Below are 10,791 nucleotides of genomic sequence, written 5' to 3'. Positions count from 1 at the left end.
GCAGAGTTTATACATTTCGCCACCCTGCCATAGTTATTCTCAAGAATTCAGCACCTATAATTTGATATTTAACAGATTTGAACACACATATCCATGCTCTCAAAGCATCAATCTGTGCTGAAAAGGAATCCTGCAAAAGAGAGACACAATTCTTCCCCTATCATCTGACTATACATCAGATGTCCGTTTAGCATAATTCTTAACTAAGGCCTTAGGGAGTAATTAATTTAGGCCACTCTATCCATATTTTATTTAAGATTTTCTCCTCAGTGGATCTGATTCTCCAAAGAATATTTGCAATGTTAAATTATCTCCTGAGATGGTGGAATTATTCTGCCCAACCTCACCTCCCCATGTATAATCTAACAGCTCACAAGCAAACCACTGATTGTTTGTGATCTGTGATCTTAAGAGGAACGTCAGATGAATTCTTGGCTAATGAGTGGACTGGTTTATCTTGGGTGATGGGTATTTTATGTTTCATTAATTAAGCCTGGGCATGGGAGATGGGTTGGTGTACGAGGGCTCAAACGAGCTGTGATGCATCTTTTCCAGTGTCTCTGTGCAAGGCTGTTACATTGAAAGAACTGGAGTTGTTTGGAAAATTGATTGTCATGTGCAATTCAGACATCCATCCCTTTTTCTCTAGTGTCCATATTTTCCATGCTTCTTTCTGAATTACATTAAAATTGAATCTCTTGGATCTAAAAAATTAATTTTTCTAGCCTTAGAGAATAATATAGTCATAGTCTGGCTAGAAGGCAAACATGTTTGAGCATCTATGCAGCAATCCATTCCTTTTTCCTTTACCCTAGGCCATAGTCAAACTGCTTTCACCTTCACAGGCGTGTCTCTTACATACTGGACTGAACTTTTATTTTTTCTCAGTGTGATGAGAATACAGCTCTATTTTAGAGTCTTCTGTTTTATGAGTCTTTCAAAAACAGACCCACTTTCAAGCACTGAGAATTTCATGTGTTTTAGATTCCTACATATTGTTACAGCATATTTTTCAAAAAGATAAATTGTGATTCTAAAGTAAGTGTCAAATGAATACATGAAAATAAGTTACTTAACTCGTTAATTAATGAGGAAGCTAACAAAATGTTATAGCCAGTTCAAAAAAGCAGGTTATTTATAGTCAATTTGACGAAGAAATGTCAAATTAACCTGCAAGTTAATAGCTAACGTCACTAAGGCTGGGCCTTTAACGGCTAATAAACAATGAGAAGAACTAGATACATTCCTCCAGTCCATTTTCAGTGGCCTTTTCTCCCATGTAATATTGACAGATTGTGTCAACCACGTTTTCCACCTTATATCCAGTATTCGGATAATTTCTTTCATAGTATTAAAGTCTTCTCTATCATGAAGCTTTCTATCAAATTAAAACTTTTTAGAAATAAAATACAAGCAATTCAAGATTCAATTTCAAAATATGGAATCAAAGATCTGAGTATAATTTCTTTCACTCCTTCCTTCTAATTTGCCCTTCACAACATCTACAAGTAGTTCATGTAGGGTACGTTTTCTTTTAAGCATATACTTTGCCTTCGAGTCTGTTACTGGTCTCATCATCATTTTCCCAGCTTAACACAGTCTCTGAAATGCAATTTTTATTTACTACATTGTCCAGACAAGAAACTCAAAAGATAATTGCACATGACAATTATTGAACTTGGACCAGCTACCACAATAGTATATTTGGAGGATTGTGTGTGTGTGTGTGTGTGTGTGTGTGTGTGAGAGAGAGAGAGAGAGAGAGAGAGAGAGAGAGAGAGAGAGAGAGAGAGAGAGAGAGAGAGAGAGAGTTTGGTGTGTGTGTGGTATGTATTTGGATTACTTATTCACTTGAAGGAAGTATCAGATAAAGTCAAAGTGTTGTATGTAATGCTCACCACATCCTTTGATCCTGGGTCAGAGTTTTACGTCACATTAGAAGCTGATGCCAAATGGATTTGAGGCTCCTAAGGATTCAATAGATAGCCAGGTCTTGGCCATTTCATTTATATTGGCAGGGATGATCTAAAGACCACTAGTTACTAATCCTTCTGTAGTAGCATGTCTATAAATGTACATGCTGCAAAACTAGAAATATGGTTAAATGTGAATTTCAGGGCCCAAAGCAGTAAATCTGTCGTAACACTTCTTTTTGAGAGTCATGATGCCACGCTGATGAATGTGTGATAAACAAGACTTGGAAGCGTAATACTATATTGGGTTTCTATAGACATTTATACATGTTGAACATAAGGTTGTTCTGAGCTGTACTCCAAGTTGAAAGGCAGGCACGTTATTTGCTCTGAGAGTTCTACTCACAGGGAGACCTGCTGCTTCATATTTATGACTCTCTGATCACCTTCCATCCTAGGAAGTTACTGAAGGTTTTGGATTTTAGTTCTGGCAAGACAACCAGCAATGCCAGAGATGGTGTCTGTTCCATCATACTGGGTCTCTTAGAACCTAATGATTAGCAGAGTCCCCTGCCATTCCTCAATGAACATAAATAAGCATAAACAAGAAATAAACCTCTGCTATTTTAAGCCACTGATATTTGAAGGTATTGGTTATTGCCACATAACCTAGCCTCTCCTAGGACAATACAAGATGATTTTGTCATTAATGTGGTGGTGAATGAATAAACAAGTAGAAAATAGCCCAAACCAGCAGAATATTCCAAACAAGCTCAAAGAGCCTAGAACAGTTTCTTGTGCCTGAGTGTACATCAGAGAGCCATAGATGGGGGAGTCATACCACTATATTCTCGATGGCGGCTGGTTGAGACACAAAAGCAAACATACGCCAGTACCCCAACAAGGGATTTTCCTGTACCCAAGTCTCGCTGGCAGCCTGGCAAGACTCAAGAAGTAGGATCCACATGACCCACAATCCGCCATCTGTGCTTGCTAACCCCACTTGCTAATCACAATCTGCCATCCGCTTCTCTGCCAACCAATCAACCCTGCTTGCTAGCTGCAATCCGCGCTTGCTAGCTTAGCCATGGCAGTTATATTAGTGACTAATGGCTAACTGGTAATAGCTGATGGCCAGCTAGTTACAGCTGATGGCCATTTACTACCTGAGCCAGCACCTTTCCACATGAGGCCAAGAGCCTGGAAACTGCTCCCCATAACCCCACTCCGAGAATTTCTGATTCAGCAGGTTTGGGAGATAGGACTCAAGTATTTGTCTTCATAGCACATTCCCAAGTGATACTCATCCTGCTAATATGGGTCCCACACTTTGAGGACCTCCAGCCTGAAATGTTTCAAAAGAATATTAATGATGGTGAGGGTGAGAATGTGTATATATATATATATATATATATATATATATATATATATATATATACATAAAAATATCGTACAATGAAGCACCAATGATTTAAGTAGGCTGGTTCTCTGATACCAGTGAAGACATAACTTAATGAAATTAACTCAAAGGTACAGGAGCAGATATAATAATCCATATGTATGGTTTAGACCACTATTGTGGCCTAAACATGAAATGATATTAACTTTCCAAAACTACTAACAGCAGCAAGCATGTTTCCTCTTGAACAACTCACCCCTTTAATAATATCTCGGCCCAATTACATGATTATACTGTGGGGACAGAGTCCCAGAGAGCAGTTTCCAGGCTCTCAACCTCACGTGGAAAGCTGCTGGCTTGGGTAGTAGATGGCCATCAGCTGTGACTAGTTGGCCATCAGCTGTAACCAGTTAGCCACTGGTCACTGATATAACTGCTGTGGTTACACTAGGGTTGGTTGGCAGAGAAACGGACGGCGGATTGGGGCTAGCAAGTGCAGTTAGCAAGCAGACAGCAGATAGGGGATCATGTGAATCCTACTTCTTGTGTCTCGCCTGGCCGCTAGCGAGAATATAGTGGCATGACTCCCCTATCTATGGCTCCATTGGTGTTCCTTTTTGGCTTCACCATATCCTGCGTTCTTGTGTGGAAGTGGGAGCTGAGTCCCTGAATGACAATACTATAGTTATTAAAGAAAGTCCAGTCCACTAAAAAATTTCAATTTCACATATAATGCAAAGTTTCCCATCTCCCCTACAACTTTCTCATCCCCAACCTCAGGCTGAAATTGGGGAGGGGATGTGAAGAGGAGGATGTCATCTCCCCATCAGCAGTCACCAACCTGCTTCTTAGTGTCTGCTTCTTAAGAGTTAGATAAGATGGGAAATGGGGTACGTTTTTGTTACTGCTGAAAATGTCTGCTAACTGCTCCTTGTTTGTTTGTAATTGCTGTGGTGTGAGCAATTGCACAGTTGTGGTGGCAATAATTCTGATCTAGATGGTTATCTGGAAGGCAATGTGTTTTGAATATTGATGGAGGCCTCACGAGGGGTGGTTATTAATGGGGAATTGAATTCCAAGCTGCTCAGCTGCCATTTGTGGCCCTTTGCAAGACCCAGCCATCTTCATACTCACACATTCATTCCTTTGAATGGCACTCCTCCCCATACATGCTACTCTGGACGAGTCCTCCATGCCTGCAGGGCCAGGTTCCATTCTGTTGTGCTTTCTTAGCTGATATCAGTTTTGGGGTCCACTTTGATGTTTTCTTAGGGTCCAAGTGAAGAGATAATTCTTGTTCGCCTTAATTCAGAATCTTACTTAAACGTTTTTGGAAATCTCATAAAATAATGTAGGAAAAAGCAGCAATTTTGCCCTTATGGGGGTTGCTACTCCAAGCAGACACTCCATGGAGCTTCACGCCTTCAGAAATATTCAAACCACTCAAGAGCACTAACTTCTATGTTTAAGAATAGCCAACATTCAGTGGATATACATTCAGCATCGATGTTCATCACTCTGACCTGGAGAGGAGTCGGGGCTCTATGGAGGGTAAGAAAGCAGCACCCAGGATGAAACTTCGAGGCTCGCAGAATGTACTTTCTGGTTCTGCCCTTCTCTCTCTATGTCTCCCTTTGACTTTTCCTAAGGCCTTCTGCTGTGTCTGAGGTGTCCTGGGAGTCATTTGCCAAGAACCAGACATGCTTTGAACTTAGACTTAGAGAATCTGATCATTTTATTTTTCAGTGGGCTGATTTTCTCCAGAATGATCCCTATTATATTTTGTAAACTCCCAGGGCAAGAAAGAACTTAGTCAGGACTTCATACTATCATGTTGCATAGTGCATTACATGATAAATATGGTGTTTTTAATCAGTAAGGGAATAATCGATTGTTTCATATTGGTTCCTAAGATGATTGATTTACACTTTGAAGAAAAAATATATACTGAGCATAGCTAACATTTACTGAATGTTTATTAAGCTCTATTTTAAACCTATACCTTCGATATCTCATTTATTCCTCACAGTAATCCCCAAAGTTGAGACATAATCATCCTGGTTTTGCAAATGGGGAAACTGATGTTTATAGAGGCTAAGAAAATCATGAAATGTCTGGTTCTGCCTGATTGCAGAGCCAAAGCTCTTAACCATGTAGTTATAAGCCAACGAAAGTTCTAGAGGAATTTTAGACATAGAAAAATGAAACCCTAATAAATACAGATGTAATTAAATATGAAGTTGATTGTATTGCTTAGACAATAAACCATGTCAAATTAACTACATAAAAATTAAATATTAACAAAAACAAAAATACTCATGCATTTGTTTTGACCTAGATCTGGCTACATCTGAAATAGATTGCAAGCCAACCCCCTCCCTCCAAAAAAAAAGAAAAACATTCTTTTGATTCCAGGTTTCTCATCAGCATCTGTGGAGCTTATGAAATGGGCATTCTTGACATGTATAATAGTGACTAGAATACTGAGGTATGAACCTCCCTGTGATGACCTGGAACTATAAAACAACGTTATCGATGATTATTTTTGACATGGGAAAATATTGATAATATATTAGAAACAAGCCAGTCAGTATGCAAATGATTATGCAATTAAGGCAATTTTAAAAAATTGTATATTTTATACACATATGTATAATACATATGTATAATACATATGTGTATACATATGTGTATAAAATATACCAAGTTTTATATACATATATATATATATACATAGATATGCATATGGTATGTATATGTATAATACAAGTCTTGAAAATACTTAGCAGTAGTTGTTTTCTGGACTATTGATAGTATAAAGAATTTTTCTTCTTATTTTCCTCTTTTTTACACACGTACTACCTTTCAATTATAATAATGCTCTAATAATTAGAAAAAAATATTTAAAAAAATGTACTATAATTGTTCCACAGTATGTCATTTAATCTTTTGGGGGGATCTTAAAAAATAATGTGGCTGAAAATGGAAATTACAAAACAGTAGGGGAGACAATGTGAGGAGGATAGGTCATGCACTGCATACTTACTATGCCTCTGTTTTTCCAATTCTCAGACACCAACTGGGTGTCCTACCATTTAATTTATTCAATTCTGACACTAGCTTCCTGGAGCTGGTATGAACCCCACAGTTTAAGGACTCAGTCCCACAAGACTGCCCCTACTTTAGATGCTAGCAACAAATGGGGGTCCTCAGGTTACTTATGCTTCTGTCAGACTCAGCTACAATTTGGGGGATTCCCGTAACTCTCCTTCAGGTTCAAGAATTCATTAGAATGACTCACAAAACTCAGGAAAGCGCTATAGTTACCACTATAGCTTTATTATAAAGGATACAACTCAGGAACAGCCAAATGGAAGAGGTACATAGGACAAAGTATAGGGTGCATAGGGGTGATAGAGAGTTTCCATGCCTTTTTTAGGTGTTCCGGCCCCCAGAAGCATTGATGTGTTCTACAACCAAGAAGCTCCCTGAACAACATCATTCACGAGTTTTTTATAGAGGCTTTATTACTTTGGTATGGTCGAGTAGATGATTGGTCCTTGGTGACTGAACTCAATTTCCACCCCCTCTCACCTTCTCAGAGATTATTAGGAAGTAAGACAGAAAGTCATTGGCTTTTATGGCAACCAGCCTCCATCATCAAGCTATCTAGTGCCCCATCTCCACATACACATACTGGCCAGGAGTCATTCTGGAAATTTCAAGGGTTTTTGAAGGACTGTTCTAGAAAATGGGGAACAAGAACCATAATATGTATATTATGGAACAATATATGTATATTATGGAGTCACATTATATACTCACGTGTGTGTGTGTGAGTGTGTGTGTGTGTATGTGTGTGTATATATATATTATATGTTTATATATAATTATATTTATATATTATATTTATATATAATTATTATTATTCTACCATAGCCACAGTTAAAGTCTGTAAGTATTTGGTGAAACAAAATTTTCTAGTCACTTCTAGAGAGAAAACAAGAAAGATCTTTGTAAGGAAAATAACATTTCAAAGTCTTCTCTGTTACTTGGAAGAAAATCAATAAAATTTATTTTAATCTCAAATGTAAAAATGTATATATAAAGCTGTCCTTTCTAAATGCTAATCAGTCAGCCAATCACCTCTAGCACACAAAGAACAACTTTGTCATAAGTACCATGGAAAATTGTCTTTCTCTCATTATGACATTTACCATTTCACCAGCCAATTGATAGCTAATGGGCCATTGCAGGTTACTGAATCCCTTTTATTTAGACAATGTGAACCAAACAATGTAGGATAAGATAGCCTGCTCCCCACTGTGGCTAGGTTCTTTTGAAATAATTGCTATCTCTTAGGTAATTTGACCTGCTTCTATACTTACAAAAATTCTTAAAACCCGTTAAATTAATTGATGTTTAAATATTTAGATATTGTTTGTATAATTGAAACAAGGGGTAGTTTTAAATGCTGCCATCGTGCCCGGCCTTTGTTCAACAAACTCTAAGATTTTAGTTAATATTCTTGACATCACAACTTAATTATGATCAATATGTACATGGGTAGGAGCATTCCGGGCGTTCCATACATTCTGAGTGCAAGCATCTATACAGGTTTATAGAATTATATAAAATAGACACGTGTTACTAGCTATGTATTTTATGAGATAATTTTTAGGGACATTTTGCTATGCAAAAGGCTTTATATGTTATAGAGGTTCTGTTCTATAAGAGTTTAAACTTTAGGGAATCCAGTGTTACAAAAAATAATGCTAAATAACAATATAGAATTAATAAAAATCTAAGACAACAATAAAAGAGGTCTATAATTGTTATCTGATTATACCAACTAAATAGTACCAACTAAATAGTACAAACAGATATCAGGCGTTTAGAGGAAGAAAAGAAAATTTAATGTAAATCTATTTTAGTACTCAGAATCTCAATTTAAATAAAGTATAACCTTGATCACAGAACGACTATCACTGATTTGTGATTCAATCTAAAAAGGCATAGGAAAAGTCATCTCTTTAAAAATTATTTCCAGATTTGCAATACCCAAATGTATCTGTCTCAACAAATACCACAATTTACAAAGCATCCATAATTCTAGCTTCTAAAAGGTAACTGTTTACAATCAAATTAAAGACGATTTAAGCAGCTGCCACATATAACTTAACAGAGCATTATATTTCATTATTTGCTCGTTCACACTTCGAAAAGTCACATTAATATTTGGGTTGATATTTCACATTTTTTATGCATTTTTACTATCATCTCTTAAAAATACATTGAAGTTGAAGGGTTATAAAAGCCCAACAATATATTTTCAAAAAGAAAATACATTTGAAAAGGAAAATTACTTCATCCATGTAGCAGCTAGTCAATAATTCCCAAATTTATACATAGAGGGTAAGATAAAGCTAGACTTAGCCAGCAAAATAATTTTAAATCCTGAGGGATCTAACAGCACTAATTGTAAGAAGTATTGATTTCAAAAATTGAAAATGGCTAGTTCATTAGCATACATGTGGCAATTTACCTTGCTCTTTGAAATAAGTAATAAGGTCTTGAGAATAGACACATACAAATTAAAGACATACTCCAGGCAAAGTAATTTATCTTACTTTTGAATATACATTATTAAACAAGTTCTGTGATTGTTCTTGGGACAATTTTTACTGCCATGGCAAGGGTACCTGTGCCCTCCCCCTTTTGATATACTCGTAAAAAGAAGTTAGATTCCAAAAGGCAAAGTTTCCTTTGAAAAGGTAACATGGAAGATAAATACAAAAGACATGAGCTTAAAAAGAATTGGAAAATTGAGAAAAATAAGTGTGACTTTGGCATAGGTGAGAACAGTGAAGAGATTTGAGGGTACAAAGTCTAAAGGAATTAAAACAAAGCATTTAAAAATACTTCATTAGTGGATGCAAAGATTTAGGATTTGTCTCATTTGATACTAAGGGAATTAGCTAAAGACATTTCCGGGCCATAGAGACCTCCTTGTATTTACTTGATAAAGTAACTGTTGTTAATGTGTATTTTGTGGTATTGGTATTAGTCATAGTAAGCTGAGCTTTGCAGCAGTCACAGAACCTATGAAATTTCAGTGGCTTCCCACAAGATTCCAATTACCAGCATTGTTAGATGTGTTCTGCTAGCTGTATTCAGAATCTTTTCCTTAAAGGTAACTTCGAAAGCTAGAGTATTTTCACCAGCTACATGGTCAGGAAAGAGAGAATTCCCACCTGTTCTTAATCATCTCAGGCTGCAAATAACAGGTCACTTCCACTCACTCTCATTTGGTCAGGACCCAGTTATTGGGTCACATCGAACCATCGGGAGTACTGGGAACTGTAGTCTGTAAGGATTCTATATGAGATGAAAATGATGTAGTGAACACATAGTGTAGTCTCTACCACAATATTCTAGGGAACATAAAGAACTAGGTGAGTGACCAAAGTATTTTTTTAAATGCACACTTGAAAAGGAAAATGGCTTCATACATGAAGAAGTTAGTCAATATTTCATAACTTTCTACACAGATCATAGAATCTTTTGTTTGGTTAGGTGATAGAGTTGATAGAGCAGGAACTCCAGAGTGTGTTTTTGATCTCAAGTGCTAAAAGTCAGTACTTGAGATAAGACAGTTTGGGGCTCTGAGAATGTATAGAATTTTACCATTAATGGGAAAATGTTCAGAATCGTTAAGATTTTATAGTGAGAAGGAATCAAGGTATCATCTATTTCAAACTCCCAACTAATACAAACCACTTTGTATACATTGCAAACTTGCAAAGATACACTTCTCAGGTCCATGTATATGTCCATTAATTTGTTTTAACTACCAGGAGAAAAGAAGACTTAAATATGTTAGTTCAGATATGTAAGCTTCCCAATGAGGAACAAAACAGGGGAGACAGATGAGAATCATTCTTCTGAAAGGAGAAATATAAAGATTATATAATATACTATAAAAAAGAGCAAGGCCATTACTGAATGCTGATGTCGTAGAAATTTGTGTTAAATATTCAATAATTTATAGGCCCCAGGAGGTTCCCAGAAGTCTTTGTAACCTACAAACAGTGCTCATTTCTGTTTGGGTTTTTGCTTTGGCTTGGATGTTGAGACTGATGACACCTCCCATGCAGCAAGCAGGTCTGAAAAGTTTTATTACATAATGAAGCTTTCTAGAGACAATAGGGCAGCCCTCCCAGGCTGGTTCAAAAATGGTCTTGAGAGAGCAGAGAAAGGAGACTAGCTTAGGATTTATGGTAGTTATAGATTGGGGCTGGAGAGTGGGTTCCTGTACACAGGCTGGGTCTTGTAGGGTTTGAACTTCCCATTAGCTCCAAGGGAAGAAGCTCTCACACTTTCTTATCAGATACCCAGAGGTGTGGGGCAGAAAGTGAAAGGAGAGTGGTGAAACTTCAAAGCCATCAACAGTGAAACATCAAAATGGAGTCAGTTTTA

This window comes from Rhinolophus ferrumequinum, chromosome 13 (genome assembly GCF_004115265.2).
Source record: "Rhinolophus ferrumequinum isolate MPI-CBG mRhiFer1 chromosome 13, mRhiFer1_v1.p, whole genome shotgun sequence".
In the NCBI taxonomy this organism is placed as follows: Eukaryota; Metazoa; Chordata; class Mammalia; order Chiroptera; family Rhinolophidae; genus Rhinolophus; species Rhinolophus ferrumequinum.
Note: the sequence above shows the minus strand (reverse complement) of the source record.